The sequence below is a fragment of the Syngnathus acus genome, chromosome 11, assembly GCF_901709675.1.
Source record: "Syngnathus acus chromosome 11, fSynAcu1.2, whole genome shotgun sequence".
Classification (NCBI taxonomy): domain Eukaryota; kingdom Metazoa; phylum Chordata; class Actinopteri; order Syngnathiformes; family Syngnathidae; genus Syngnathus; species Syngnathus acus.
In genome coordinates, this window is record NC_051096.1 from 1 (window position 1) to 15,329 (window position 15,329).

A 15,329-nucleotide genomic window follows, 5' to 3' on the forward strand; every position below is an offset into this window, starting at 1 on the left:
GTGTGAGGTGCCCTCGTGCTTCAAGAGCTCCACCATCGTTCCAGTGGCCAAGAAGCCCGCCATCACAGGTTTGAATGACTATAGACCCGTCGCACTGACATCTGTGGTCATGAAATCTTTCGAGAGGTTAGTGCTGAACCACCTGAAGGAGGTCACGGGCCCCCTGCTTGACCCCCTCCAGTTTGCCTACCGGGCAAACAGGTCAGTGGATGATGCGGTCAACATGGGACTGCACTACATCCTGCACCACCTGGACACCCCAGGAACGTACGCCAGGATCCTGTTCGTGGACTTCAGCTCGGCGTTCAACACCATTGCTCCTGACATCCTCCAACAGAAGCTCATCCAGCTTGCGGTGCCTGCCCCCACCTGTCAGTGGATCACCAGCTTCGTGACCAACAGGAGACAGCGTGTGAGGCTGGGGGGCATCACATCTGACACCCGGACCACCAATACTGGAGCCCCTCAGGGGTGCGTCCTCTCCCCACTGCTCTTCTCTCTCTACACCAATGATTTCTCCTCAGATGACTCTCCTGTGAAGCTCCTGAAGTATGCAGACGACACCACTCTCATCGGACTGATCCAGGACGGTGATGAGACTGCGTACAGACAGGAGGTGGAGCGGCTGGTCCACTGGTGCAACCAAAACCATCTGAGCTGAACCCGCTCAAGACCGTGGAGATGACAATGGATTTCAGGCGAGACCCTTCACCACTTTTACCCCTCACTATCCGCAGTAATACTATTCTCTCCACAGACACCTTCAAGTTCCTGGGAACCACAATCTCTCGGGACCTGAAATGGACCGGCCACATAGACTCTGTCCGGAAGAAGGCCCAGCAGAGGCTGTACTTGCTGAGACAGCTCAAGAAGTTCAACCTGCCGCGAGAGCTTCTGAAGACCTTCTACACTGCCATCATCCAGTCTGTCCTCTGCACCTCCATCACTGTCTGGTTTGGATCAGCCTCCAAACAAGACAAGCACAGACTGCAACGGACAATCAGGACTGCAGAAAAGATCATTGGAATCAACCTCCCATCTATCCAAGACTTGTACCTGTCCAGGACCAGGAAACGTGCAAGGAACATCTCTACAGACCCTTCTCACCCAGGTTGCAGTCTGTTTGAACTACTCCCCTCCGGACGGCGTTATAGAGCTCGGTACGCCAAAACCAGCAGACACCGAGACAGCTTCTTCCCCCAGGCTGTTGCTCTGATGAACTCACACCACTCATAGAGTCTCAGAGGCATTACTGTGCAATAACATCCTGCTCTTCACACCTTTTGAATTTGTCTACACTGTTTTTGCCATTATTCACATGTCCTGAGTGTTGTTAGTCACCTATATGTTGAACAGAGGGTGTGTTTTACCAAAGTCAAATTCCTTGTTTGGCACGCTCAAACATGGCGAATAAAAACTCTTGAATCTTGAATTTCTGCCCACTCATCAGAGCCAAAAATATGTTCAGCCACACCTTACCTCCTCTGTGAAGTCTTTTCCATCATCGCGGTCACATCGCGGAGCACCATGGGCTCGTAGTGCTGACCGCCCGATGTGGTCACCAGCGGACACATCAATTCATTTTTCTGCACCTCGGCCTGCGTCATCTGTCCCTGACCACTCCGCAAATTGTATTCTTTCCGTGTCTCTCTTTCTCCCTGCCTGTGCTTCATTCTACTGTCCTGATTCACGTATTCTAACATTTTTCTCTGTTGCATCACAACATCATCTTCTTCCTCACCCTCGCTGCTGTCCCACTGTGGATGCTCTTCCTGTCTCCGCTCGCTCTTCGCGTCTTCTAGTCTCACTTTCTCCATTGCCCATTTTAACATCTGCGCTTCCTGTCTACGCTGCTCATCGGCTTGATCAACTTTCGCCACGTTCTCGGCACTAAGTCTATGCCAGCTTTCTCCTTTTGTCACGTTGGACGGCTGAGGGCTCGGGCCGGGGGTGGATGTGACTACGCGGGATGCATCCCCCTCCCGGGCCCGTCGCCTCTCTTTATTTACTGCTTGTTCAATCAGCTGCACAATACTCTGATCCGCCCTGTCGCCTCCGCCCTCGTCATCCATTACCAGCCGGCCACCCAACGTCACCACCGGAGCCATCACTCCGGGGTCGCCGTACGGCGGCGGTTCAACATTGGTCACTCCGAGTGTGGGGGCACTCGGGTGTGTCACATCGTGCAAAGATGTGTAAATGCCCTTGTATTCATTCCTTGCCGTCTATTTTCACCGTTTTCTCTACCTTCTCTGCTTTTCCCACATTCTCCTGTTAGCCTGCAATTGTCCAAATCAAAAATGTTATTTTCTTTTAATTGTCTTTCTTTTGAACCTCTAAATCTCTCGTGTTGCTAACCTATCTACACCAGGAAACCATTTAAAGGGTCTTAAAGACAGGACCAACAGATTACTCCCAATATTTCCTCATTATTTATTTATTAGCTGTGGGGGCGACATCCGTCTGCTCAACGATCTCAATCGCTTCTTTGCTCGCTTCGACGCTCAGGACAGCACTTGCCCGCTGAAGGCCCCTCCTCCTCCACAAGAGCAACCCCTGTGCCTCTCTGCTGATAGCGCTATCAACACTCGTAAGGCGGCGGGCCCTGACAACATCCCGGGTCGAGCGCTGAAGGACTGCGCTGGGGAGCTGACGGGTGTCTTCACGGACATCTTCAACATTTCCCTGCAGCAAGCCGTCGTCCCTTCGTGTTTCAAGGCTGCCACCATCGTACCTGTGCCGAAGAAACCTGCCCCGTCCTGCTTCAATGACTACCGCCCCGTGGCACTGACGCCCATCATCATGAAGTGCTTTGAGCGGCTTGTCATGGAGCAGATCCATTCTACCCCCCACCATAGACCCCTTCCAGTTTGCGTACCGAGCCAAACGGTCCTCTGAGGATGCCATCTGCTCTGCCCTCCACTCGGCCCTCACCCACCTGGAGAGTAGGGACTCATATGTGAGATTGCTGTTTCTGGACTTCAGTTCTGCCTTCAACACCATTGTGCCACAACGACTCATCTGCAAACTCGCCAAGCTGGGCCTCAGTACCTACCTCTGCAACTGGCTACTAGACTTCCTCAGTCAGAGACCTCAGGTGGTACGTGTTGGCGACAAGATCTCCGCCAGCATCACGCTGAGCACGGGGGCCCCCCCAAGGCTGCGTGCTCAGTCCGCTGCTCTTCACCCTGCTGACGCATGACTGCGCTGCAACCTACAGCACCAACCGCATGGTGAAATTTGCTGACGACACGACTCTGGTGCCGAAGAAACCTCAAATCACCTCATGGAATGACTACAGACCTGTGGCACTGACTCCCATCATGATGAAATGCTTCGAAAGGCTGCTCAAAGATCACATCGTCTCCAGACTCCCCCCAACATTCGATCCGTTCCAGTTTGCCTACCGGCAGAACCGCTCCACTGAGGATGCCATCTCCTCCGTTCTTCACCTGAGCCTGGCTCACCTGGAGGAGAGGAACACCCACGTGCGGTTGCTGTTCCTGGACTTCAGCTCAGCGTTTAACACCATCATTCCACAACATCTGGTGGAAAAACTGGAACACCTGGGCTTCAGCACCCCCCTTCGGAACTGGCTGCTAGACTTCCTCACCAACAGACCTCAGTCAGTCCGGGTCGGACAGAACACCTCCGATGTCATCACCCTCAGCACAGGCTCCCCTCAGGGCTGCGTCCTGAGCCCCCTGCTGTTCACCCTGATGACACACGACTGCGCCCCCAGGTTCACCACCAATCACATCGTGAAGTTTGCAGACGACACAACGGTGGTGGGCCTCATCAGGGACAACAACGACCTGGACTACAGAGAGGAGGTGGAGCAGTTGGTGGGCTGGTGCAGAGAAAATAGCCTGATCCTGAATGTGGAGAAGACGAAGGAGATCATCGTCGACTTCAGGAAGAACCAGCCTCACCACGCTCCACTGATCATCAACAGCTCAGCTGTGGAGGTGGTCAGCAGCACTAAATTCCTGGGAGTCCACATCACAGACGACCTCACCTGGACTGTGAACACCACAACACTGGTCAAGAGGGCACAGAAGCGCTTGTACTTCCTGCGGAGGATGAGGAGAGCCCACCTGCCCCCACGCATCATGAGGACGTTCTACCGAAGCACCATAGAGAGCATTCTGACAAGCTGTCTCTCGGTGTGGTGTGGAGGTTGCAGCGCCTCCGATTGGAAGAACCTGAGGAGAGTGGTGAGGACAGCAGAGAGGATCATCGGGGCTCCTCTTCCCTCCATTCAGGACTTGTCATCCCAGCGCTGCGTGTCCCGAGCCCGAAATATTATCAGTGACCCATCACACCCCCACCATGGTCTGTTCTCCCTGCTGCCCTCTGGGAAGAGGTTTCGCAGCATCCGCTGGAGGTCCACCAGGTTCTGCAATAGTTTTTTCCCTGCTGTCGTCAGACTGTTGAACATTCAAACGTAGCACTCCTCTGCACACTTGTAAATACTGTTTTTGTCTCCTGCACTGTTCACATACTTTATCACTGCTGCACCTTGTACTTTATAATTATCTTATTTCATATTTTTATATAGAATGTCACTTTTTTTTTTAACCAGCCGAAATACCTCTACATTGCTGAAAGCCGTATGCAACGAAATTTCGTTTTGTACACACCTAGTGTTGACAAAATGACAATAAAGTTCTGTCTAAGTCTAAGTCTAAGTCTGGTGGGTCTCATCACCAAGGGCGACGAGACTCAATACAGGTTGGAGGTTGACCTTCTGACCACGTGGTGCAAGGACAACAACCTCCTGCTGAACGTCAACAAGACCAAGGAGATTGTTGTTGACTTCCGGAAGGGTCACACCCAACACCTGCCGCTGACCAACGACGGTGCTGTGGTGGAGAGAGTGAGCAGCACCAGGTTCCTGGGGGTGCACATCAGTGAGGATCTCTCCTGGTCCACCAACACCGCATCACTGGCGAAGAAGGCCCAGCGCCGCCTGTACTTCCTGCAGAAACTCAGGCGAGCGTGTGCTCCTCCGGCCGTCATGACTACATTTTACCGTGGCACCATTGGGAGCGTCCTCTCCAGTTGTATTGCTGTTTGGGGTGGTAGCTGCACTGACTACAACATGAAGGCCCTCCAGCGCATAGTGATCACGGCTGGTAAGATTATTGGTGCTTCACTCCCCTCCTTGAAGGACATTTACGCCTCCCGTCTCACCCGCAAGGCGACCACGATTGTGAGTGATGTGAGTCACCCCGCTCACTCTTTGTTCGATCTTCTGCCCTCTGGGAAGAGGTACAGGAGCCTGCGCTCCCGCACCACCAGACTCACCAACAGCTTCATACTCCAGGCTGTTAGGATCCTGAACTCTCTCCCCCCTTCTGGGTAGCGTCCTGTACTTTTGCGCTTTATTCTGACTGTCTGCTGTATGCACACTTGCTCCGTTTTGCTCCTCTTATTTATTGTCTTATTTGTTTATTTATTATTTATTCATCACTCTTATTATTCATTGTTTGTGCCTTCTTGTTTTTATTTTGTGTTGTTTGCTTGTATGTATGTCGTGTACTATGTCTTGTCACCGTGGGATAGTGGTAACGTAATTTCGATTTCTTTGTGTGTCTTGGCATGTGAAGAGATTGACAATAAAGCAGACTTTGACTTTGACTTTTTATTTACGAGTTAGCCCCCCTTCCTTCTCTCACTCCCTCTTTCTATCTGTCTCGGGCCGAATGTGTAGCGTCCTGGCATAAATCACTGCTGCCACGGCCCAACTGTTTTCCTAAGACCCACAGGTACACATACATTAGTATTTTAATGAGTATTGCAAGCATGCCCCTCTCTCGCCTATTTGCAAACTGTTAAACATTAGTACCAGTGATGTTTCAGTTTCAATCAAGCACGTTCGCTGTTGGTCATGCACCCTTTGCTCATCAACATTTGATCTCCCCTCGTCTTGCCTCAGTTCTCCTCGACATTGACCTCTCCCGGGGGGACCCAGCCCCGCCTTTGCGGACTCCTCGGCACAGCGGCCCTGGACGGGGGGGGGGGGGGGGGGGTAGGGGGTCAGCGTATCAATGTTGACGCCACGATCTGGCCAGGCCCGCGCGTCCCGCTGGCCCCCACCCCCGCCGGTATAGCGCCATTCCACGCCTTGGAGCCCACCGATCCCCCTCCTTTCTTGAACATTCTCTGATATGTGGCGTCTTCCTCCTCACACGGCCGCACCCACACGGGGTGTGCACATAAACGCACACACACCGAGCGCGCACACAACCGCACATACACACACGTATCCGCACGCCAATACACAAAGCGCGCACACAGAGCTCAGACGAACGACGACAGACTGACACAAACTTTACAGAGATTACGCACGAACACAGAACACACAGACAAAGGGATTCGAATCCATCTCTCATGTAGCTTCTTTGCCACTTTCTTTCGGTCAATGCCACTCACGATTTGTGCTTCCACATCAGCATACATTCCTTCAATCTCACTCCATTCATTCCTCTCACACACATTCCCCCCAATTTGGTTGCTCATTTTGGATATTTTAGCGGTCTGGTCTCTCACAGGAAGAACTGTTACCACCGGATACTTTTTGAGGAGGCCTCACTTCTCCTCGGGGACCTCAAAAACACCCCAGCTATTTGAATACGGTCGTCACCGCAAAACTTGTCCGCCACGACGAAGCACTAGGTCCCTGACCTATCCTTAGTACGCGTAAGTCCCTGACTTTACCGTACACGTTACACACGTAAGTTCCAAACTTATCCACCGTATGTATCTTAGCTTCTTGCACACCTTATTTGATCTGAACGACAGTCTCCTCTTAAATTTCCTCTTTCAATTTTCAGAATTTCGACTTCTAGTAGCAGGTATTCTGCTTACCTTATCAGTGGTGAGTACTCAGGGTTGAGGAGACGTCGTAACAGCTCAACGTTGTGTGACAGCGCTTATCCTTATCACGACGGTTCGCCGACCGGGAGGCAGTGTCCCTGACAACTGTCCGGTGCCCTGGGTGCAGACCACGAGTTTGTCAATTACCCTTCTCTTGACATCACGTCGGGGTCACCAAGAAATTGTTAGGATACGGATTTTAGTTATTGATCTGACTCCAAATTGCGATCAACACTTAACACATGAGTTGCTATGTCCTAATCCACACACTGGCGCACCTAACAATTTTGCGAGTTCGTTCTGTCAAAGAGAAGACCAGTAGATCAATCAGACCGAATTTACCAATTGTTTATTCCTGACAAAGCAAGCTAATACAGGCGCCTGGGTCCCGGGTCCCTCACACTAAAACGTGTGTGTTCTTGTGACCATCAAGAGACAACACATTCTTCCGGGTTGCCCAGTTATAAAGAAACACAATATGAATAATTAAACATGCAAAACATTGTGAGATGATTGGTCGATGGCCGTCTCCTCCCCACTGGGTGTTATCAGTGAGTGCAGCTGTCTGGCGGTTGGGTTTTTCCGACCACAAGGACGGGATGTTGTTCTCATTCCTCACCGATCTCGAGATGTTCTCGCCAGCTGCACGTTCGCCTCGCTCTCGCCTGACCGATGATATATCCTGTTTGCACAACACTTCGGAGAAAACAACTTTGTGCAGTTGCTTGCACATTTCCTTTCTACTCATCATGTGAACACATAAGTGCAGCCACTACTGGAGATTATATTGATGTGATTATATATAAGTCTAACGCTGTCACGAATTCGGGGTGGAAATGGAGCAGGGCGACCAAGTGCAGCTTGGACCAGGGTTTATTGACGGAACTCAAACTAACAGACTCGGTACACTGACATAACTGATTAACAAAACCAACAACAGGAACCGAACAGAGACGTGAGACAAAAGACAGGAACCGAACAAACCTCACGACAGTAAACCTCATCAATGCTCCGACAGGGAGTAACACACAGACAGGACTTAAATACGCGACAGGCAACAAGAGGCAGGTGAGAATGATCACACTGATCATGGGCACACAGGAGGGGAGGGGCGAGCACACAGACACACTGACAGAAACTTTGGACATGATCAGGGACACATGGCAAAACTGGGGACGAGACATGACAAACGCAGCATTAATAAAATGTTTGGAAACTGCCGAAAGCACATTTCCCTTTACGATCGAATTTTGTTTCCCGATTTGTGTTGAATAAAATAATGAAATTACACATTTTCAAATAAAACACAGAGATAGGATCATTTCCCGTTCTCTCATACCAAAAGTACACGTACCAAGACATACAACCGTTTTTACCTTCAATACTCAAAATAGACGCTCAATCGATAGGTGACGCAGTTTGAAAGAACGAGCGCCGTCAGTGTTCGATCAGGTACCTACAATCCTGTGCGCCAACAAGGTTTGAAGTAAAAAAGACATTACTGAACACAAAATACTCGTTTAAACCTTCTATTTAGGTTGAGTCCTTCTAAGTATAGTAAATCTAGGAACGTCTATTTTTTGTATTAGAAGGAATGGTTGCTGCAATTTGAGTGTGAGACCGCCTGTGAATTTGGTGAGACCAGCTGTGGGGTGGCCCGTTTTGACTCAGATTTTCAGATCACTCGTTTCTCTTCAGATCGAATAAATCTTTCGCCTTTTACTAAAGATTTCCGTGGGGAGGAACAATAAGAGTCTATCTGAATTTTTTTTGATGTTCTGCGAAAGCGGAGCATTCTTTCTCTGTGAAAATATCAATAACGGATAGCCGCCTATATCATACTCTGTGCAACAGTCATACGTTCACATAATTCATACCGACATACACGTATATGTGAACATGTTCACATAAACAGAGAAATAATGCCGAGTGCAGACAGACAATCACATTTAAGCCCTCGTTTATCAATGCAGTTTAATTTCTCGTGGTACCTATTTGAATGGGCACATGTCAGTCTATTGTAATTTGGCAAAGAAATATTGTTTTTGAACAAAAACCAATAACCGCCCCCCTCAATTGCACAAGCACTGCTCCTCACTTCAAAGAACACGGACTTGAGCAGATCCGCCGCGCTGTGCTTCGTTGAAACGTGGCTTGACGGACGCACCCCCCACCACGCCGTGGAGTTAGCTGGGTTTCGGCTAATGCGTGTAGATCGCAGCGCGGAGCTCACCGGAAAATCAAAGGGAGGTGGTATCTGTTTCTGTATTAATGAACGTTGGTGTACTGATGTCACGGTGTTGAAAGAGTCTTGCAGCCCTCTCCTAGAAACACTTTGTTGGGTTCACAACATTTATCTGAAAAGAATCTCACAGAGGCAGGAGATGTCTTCGATGGCAAGCGACTTCTGCAGAAGGGCGTAAACCAGACACACAGCAAGTGTGGCTGAGATTCACGCCCTTCCTCCAGTTTGTTCGTGTCTTTTATTGAGGAACAACAATGGGGGAAGTCTACATGAATGCATAGTTTCTTAAACAGGAAGGACATCTCATAATTACATCTCATGACCACAGAACAACAGGGATGCTATTATGGAAAGAGCAGTATGGTCATCTCATGACTTTAGCTTAACAAAGACGTAGTCTTAGTGCCCCTGGGATGCATACATCTGTGGCGTACTCGTGACTTTGGATTAAATAAGACGTTTGTCTGCTTCAACCATCTCATAACAAACTCATGATCTGTTCATGAATAGCTAACTAAGGAGTTTATTGTATAGCGCGACTCATGACTCCAGTCATGTGCTCCTTAGCCAGCCATATGCTCCCAAGTCATTATCACGAGGTCAAATTGTCACATACTGTGGAAGATCTTGCACACATAAGTAGATACATAGAATCCAATGATAAAAAGTATCTTTTTCCCAACACAGTTTTCATAAACTGCCGGCCGTTCTATTCACCACGGGAGTTCTCCTCGATCGTCATGGCGGCTCTTTACATTCCACCACACGCACGTGCGAGTGAAGCCACGCAGATGCTGGCTGACCAGGTGACAGACATGGAGAAACCTCTACCAAATTCACTAATCATTGTTCTGGGTGATTTTAACAGGGCGAACCTCGCACACGAACTCCCCAAGTACAGACAGCACATAACGTGTCCCACCAGAGGGGCACAGACACTGGACCACTGCTACACCGTAATTAAGGATGCACACCACTGTGGCTCGTGCAGCTTTAGGACTCTCGGACCACTGTCTAGTTCATCTGATCCCGGCCTACAGGCAGAAATTAAAGACTTCTAAGTCTGTGGTGAGGACTGTGAGGAAGTGGACAGTGGAGTCTAGGCAGGACCTCCAAGCCTGCTTTGACTGCACCGATTGGGGAGTTTTTGAAGCTGCAACTTCAGACCTGCATGAACTCACTGACACTGTCACATCATACATCAGTTTTTGTGAGGATCTGTGTGTGCAGACCAAGACCTTCTGCACGTACAACGACGACAAACCTTGGTTTACACCGAACCTCAGGAGGCTGCGCAAAGTCAAGGAGGAGTCCTCCAGGAGCGGCGACCGGGACCTGTTCAAGCAGACCAGAAACACACTGAACCGAGAGGTCAGGAAAGCCAGCAAGTGTTACGGGGAGAGCCTGGAGAGACACCTCTCTGCCAATCCTGATCCCTCAACAGTGTGGAAAGGCCTGCAGAGCATCACGGGCTTCAAGAAACAAACCCCTTGTCCTGTGGAGAGCCCAAGGCTTGCAAACCAGCTAAACAGGTTCTACTCTAGGTTTGATCGGTCCTCCCACACTACAGGACCTCCTGCAGCACAATCAACATACTCACAACCCCCCACAACCGCTCTGTCCACACCTCCATCACCGTTGTCACCTACTCTCTCTCTTGCAGAGGCCAAAAGATCAGGAAGGCACCGGGCCCAGACGGCGTGTCACCTTCCTGCTTGAAAGTCTGTGCTGAGCTGGCACCCACCTTTGCACGGATCTTCAACCGTTCCCTGGAGCTGTGTGAGGTGCCCTCGTGCTTCAAGAGCTCCACCATCGTTCCGGTGGCCAAGAAGCCCGCCATCACAGGTTTGAATGACTATAGACCTGTCGCTCTGACATCTGTGGTCATGAAATCTTTGGAGAGGTTAGTGTTGAACCACCTGAAGGATGTCACGGGCCCCATGCTTGACCCCCTCCACTTTGCCTACTGGGCAAACAGGTCGGTGGATGATGCGGTCAACATGGGACTGCACTACGTCCTGCACCACCTGCACACCCCAGGAACGTACGCCAGGATCCTGTTTGTGGACTTCAGCTCGGCGTTCAACACCATCGCTCCTGACATCCTCCAACAGAAGCTCATCCAGCTCGCGGTGCCTGCCTCCACCTGTCAGTGGATCACCAGCTTCCTGACCAACAGTGTGAGGCCGGGGAGCATCACATCCGACACCCGGACCATCAATACTGGCTCCCCTCAGGGGTGCGTCCTCTCCCCACTGCTCTTCTCTCTCTACACCAACAATTTCTCCTCAGGTGACTCTCCTGTGAAGCTCCTGAAGTATGCGGACGACACCACTCTCATCGGACTGATCCGGGACGGTGACGAGACTGCGTACAGACAGGAGGTGGAGCGGCTGGTCCACGCGCAGCCAAAACCACCTTGAGCTGAACCCGCTCAAGACTGTGGAGATGACAGTGGACTTCAGGCGAGACCCTTCACCATTTTCACCCCTCACTATCCGCAGTAATACTATTCTCTCCACAGACACCTTCAAGTTCCTGGGAACCACAATCTCTCGGGACCTGAAATGGACCGGCCACATAGACTCTGTCCGGAAGAAGGCCCAGCAGAGGCTGTACTTCCCGAGACAGCTCAAGAAGTTCAACCTGCTGCGGGAAGACCTTCTACACTGCCATGATCCAGTCTGTCCTCTGCATCTCCATCACTGTCTGGTTTGGATCGGCCTCCTAACAAGACAAGCACAGACTGCAACAGACAGTCAGGACTGCAGAAAAGATCATTGGAATCAACCTCCCATCTATCCAAGACTTGTACCTGCCCAGGACCAGGAAACGTGCAAGTAACATCTCTACAGACCCTTCTCACCCAGGTTGCAGTCTGTTTGAACTACTCCCCTCCAGACGGCGTTATAGAGCTCTGTACGCCCAAACCAGCAGACACAGAGACAGCTTCTTCCCCCAGGCTGTTGCTCTGATGAACTCACACCACTCTTAGAGTCTCAGAGTCATTGCTGTGCAACAACATCCCGCTCTCCACACCTTTTTTTGAATTGTCTACAGTGTAGACTCTACACTATTTGTACTATGTGTCCTCTCTGCATCCATTGCAGCCTGGTCATCCTGGAAGAGGGACCCTCCCATCTGTGGTCTCTTCTCAAGGTTTCTCATTTGCCCTAGTTGGAGTTTTGAGCTTTTCGTTGCCCTCCTGGGAGAATATTTGTCATTTTTCACACGTCCTGAGTGTTGTTAGTTACCTAAATGTTGAACAGAGGCTGTGATGTACCGAAGTCAAATTCCTTGTTTGACACGCTCAAACATGGCAAATAAAAATTCTTGAATCTTTACTGTTCACAAGCACAATCACAAGTACAAGTCATCTTTATCCATAAGCACATCAGTACATCAGTCTTTCCTTGTTAAAACACAACAGCCCTTCAAAACAAAATGTGTTCCATCAACTTTTAGTTTCTTAATAGACAATGATGTTATTTATTTACATATTGAAACACACGTCCACCTCCTTCAGTGTTACACGTGAATGCACATACAGAGAGAAGTTTTATTCATTTTGATCAGGCTACATGAAGCAAAATATAAAGGTGAATGTAATTCTCATTAATGGAATAAATTACTCCTTTTGACCAGCAGGGGGGGTGCACATGAAGCCTCGAGAAATGAACCTATTTGCAAACCGTTTGGTGGGAAAGCCTCAAATCCCAAGTGTGCCAGTTTCTTCACTAAAGAGACGAGAGTTCTTTGTTACAGATGTTTACTGTGATCTTAATTCGTTGACATCACAGCCACACCGTAGAACTGGTGACAACACATATTTTGGCATGCCAGTGAACAACCGGGTACTTTACTGTTTTGACTTAGTAGCTTCGCGATGACGCATCCTAGGTCGGCCGTTAACTATTGCGCTGTTGCATCACGTCACCTTCCCGCTTCTTTCCCGGAAACAGGAAGTGCCCTCGAAGTCTAACTTACCACCGGTTTCTATCGCAACTTAATATCAACAAGACAGTGCTACAAACCAGTGGTCCCCAACCACCGGGCCGCGGACCGGTACCGGTCCGTGGGTCACTTGGTACCGGGCCGCCAAGCCACACAGAAAAAAAAAAAAAAAAAAGTTTTAATCGACGATCAATTAATTCAGGTCAAGACGCTCGTCCCGGTCACGTGACATGTTTCCCCAGTCGAGCCCGCAAAGCTAACAAAAATGAGTAAGTATTTATTTTGAAAAATATAAAAAAATTGGCGATTCTCTCCCAATTACATCCGTCGGTTCAGGTCAAGACGCTCGTCTCGGTCACGTGACATGTCACCTCAGTTGAGCCCGCGAAGCAAGCAAAAATGAGCAAGAAACAGAGATGTTTGGAAAGCTTCTTCGGAAAGGGAAAAAAGCCCAATGAGGAGACGGAAGAAGAAGAGGCTACGACTTCTAAGAAAAGGAAAGCTGCATTTAAAAGACTATGACGCGCCAAGCCCACACTGCATAATATGTGGCAACAGGCTAGCTAACGAGGCAATGAGGAGGCATCAGGAGGGAGGTTATAAGTTAAGAGGGAATCACAACTTCAAAATCTTAAACATAAGAACAACCTTAAAAAGTTTCTGTATAACTATAACCGGGGTCAAACTATGGAACAATCTAAGTGAGGAACTCAAGCAAAGTCCAAATATCCACCAGTTTAAAAAAATGTATAAAAATATGTTGTTTAGCGGGTACAAAGGCTAAGAGTGCCAAAGGGCTACACACAAGTAAAAATGAAACAGAACAATAAGTGTGCAAGTTTGTCTACTTGTGTTATATTGTAGAATTACAGTATAGTATGTTGAATCGTTGGTTTAATGGATGAAGTGAGAAAGGGGTAGGAATCTAAAAAGCTATGCTTCCTCCTACTCCTTTTCGAGCATTCTTTATTTTTTTATTTACTTATGTATTATTATTATTAATTAATTAATTTATTTAATGTATTTACTTCTATTTGTTGGTTTATTTTTGTTGTTGTATGGACTTATGTGGCACTTTAGAGTGTTATTTGTTTTGTTTTTTGTTTTTTTGTTTTTCTTTTTTGTTTTGGATGTTCGAAATAAAGATATCAATCAATCAATCAATAAATCAGTGAAGCCCTCAAAACTGCTTCGGCACATGGAGACCAAGCATCCTGCATTAAAAGACAAACCTTAACCACTTCGGGTGTCATTGTCTCCGATTACGCCTAGATGGGACCGGCTCGTTTCTGAGAAACAAGCTCAGTGCTCCCACTAATTCAATGTAATGGTGAGTTTTATTTTAATGTCATTTATACTTGTTTTTATGCCAGTCGTATCATTTTATTTCATCGTATTCCTATATTTATTATAAATGTATTATTTATTTATATAAATGTATTATTTAGTTATATACATCTATTATTTATTTATATAAAGGCCGGTCCGCGAAAATATTTCTGACACGTAACCGGTCCGTGGCGCAAAAAAGGTTGGGGATCACTGCTACAAACTATATACAAATAACAAGGAACAAAAATAAATTCACACAAAAATAATTTGCACACCATGCAAAACGTTTTGTACAGGATATGGATGTGATCAGTCCAGTCCAGTCCAGTTTGTTGTTAAGGTGAACACCCAGGAATTTGTAGTTCTCCACTACCTCAATGTCCGATCCCTGGATATTCACCGGAGTGAAGATGGGTGCTGTCCTCCCGAAGCTCACAATCAACTCCTTCGTCTTGCTGGTGTTCAGCTGAAGCTGGTTGAGCTCACACCAGCTGACAAAGTCCTTGATGACCAACCTATATTCCAGATCATTCCCCTCCGCGACATTTCCAACAATGGCCGTGTCGTCGGAGAACTTCTGGATGTGGCAGTGAGCGGTGTCGTGGGTAAAGTCTGAAGTGAACAGGGTGAAAAGGAAAGGAGAGAGCACCGTACCCTGGGGGACACCAGTGCTGCAGCGCACAACGTCGTACTCACAGCGATGTAACCTCAAATACTGCGGCCGGTCGGTGAGGAAGTCCGTTGTCCATGCATCCAGGCGCTCGTCCACACCCGCCTTCTCCATCTTCACCCTAAGCAGTGACGGCTAGATGGTGTTAGAAGCGCTGGAGAAATCGAAGAACATGATCCTCCCAGTGCTCCTGTTGTCCTCCAGGTGAAGCAGTGTTCTGTGCAGTAAATAAATCACTGCATTGTC

The 15,329-nt window shown here is 48.7% G+C and overlaps 1 non-coding gene across 1 annotated transcript; it reads left to right on the plus strand.

The window, feature by feature from the left end:
• Nucleotides 1-8,562: 8,562 nt before the first annotated feature.
• LOC119130878 lies at nt 8,563-8,676 on the plus strand. The gene has a single exon (XR_005099550.1). It is a non-coding gene; the product is annotated as a U5 spliceosomal RNA (small nuclear RNA).
• The last annotated feature ends 6,653 nt before the right edge of the window (nt 8,677-15,329 follow it).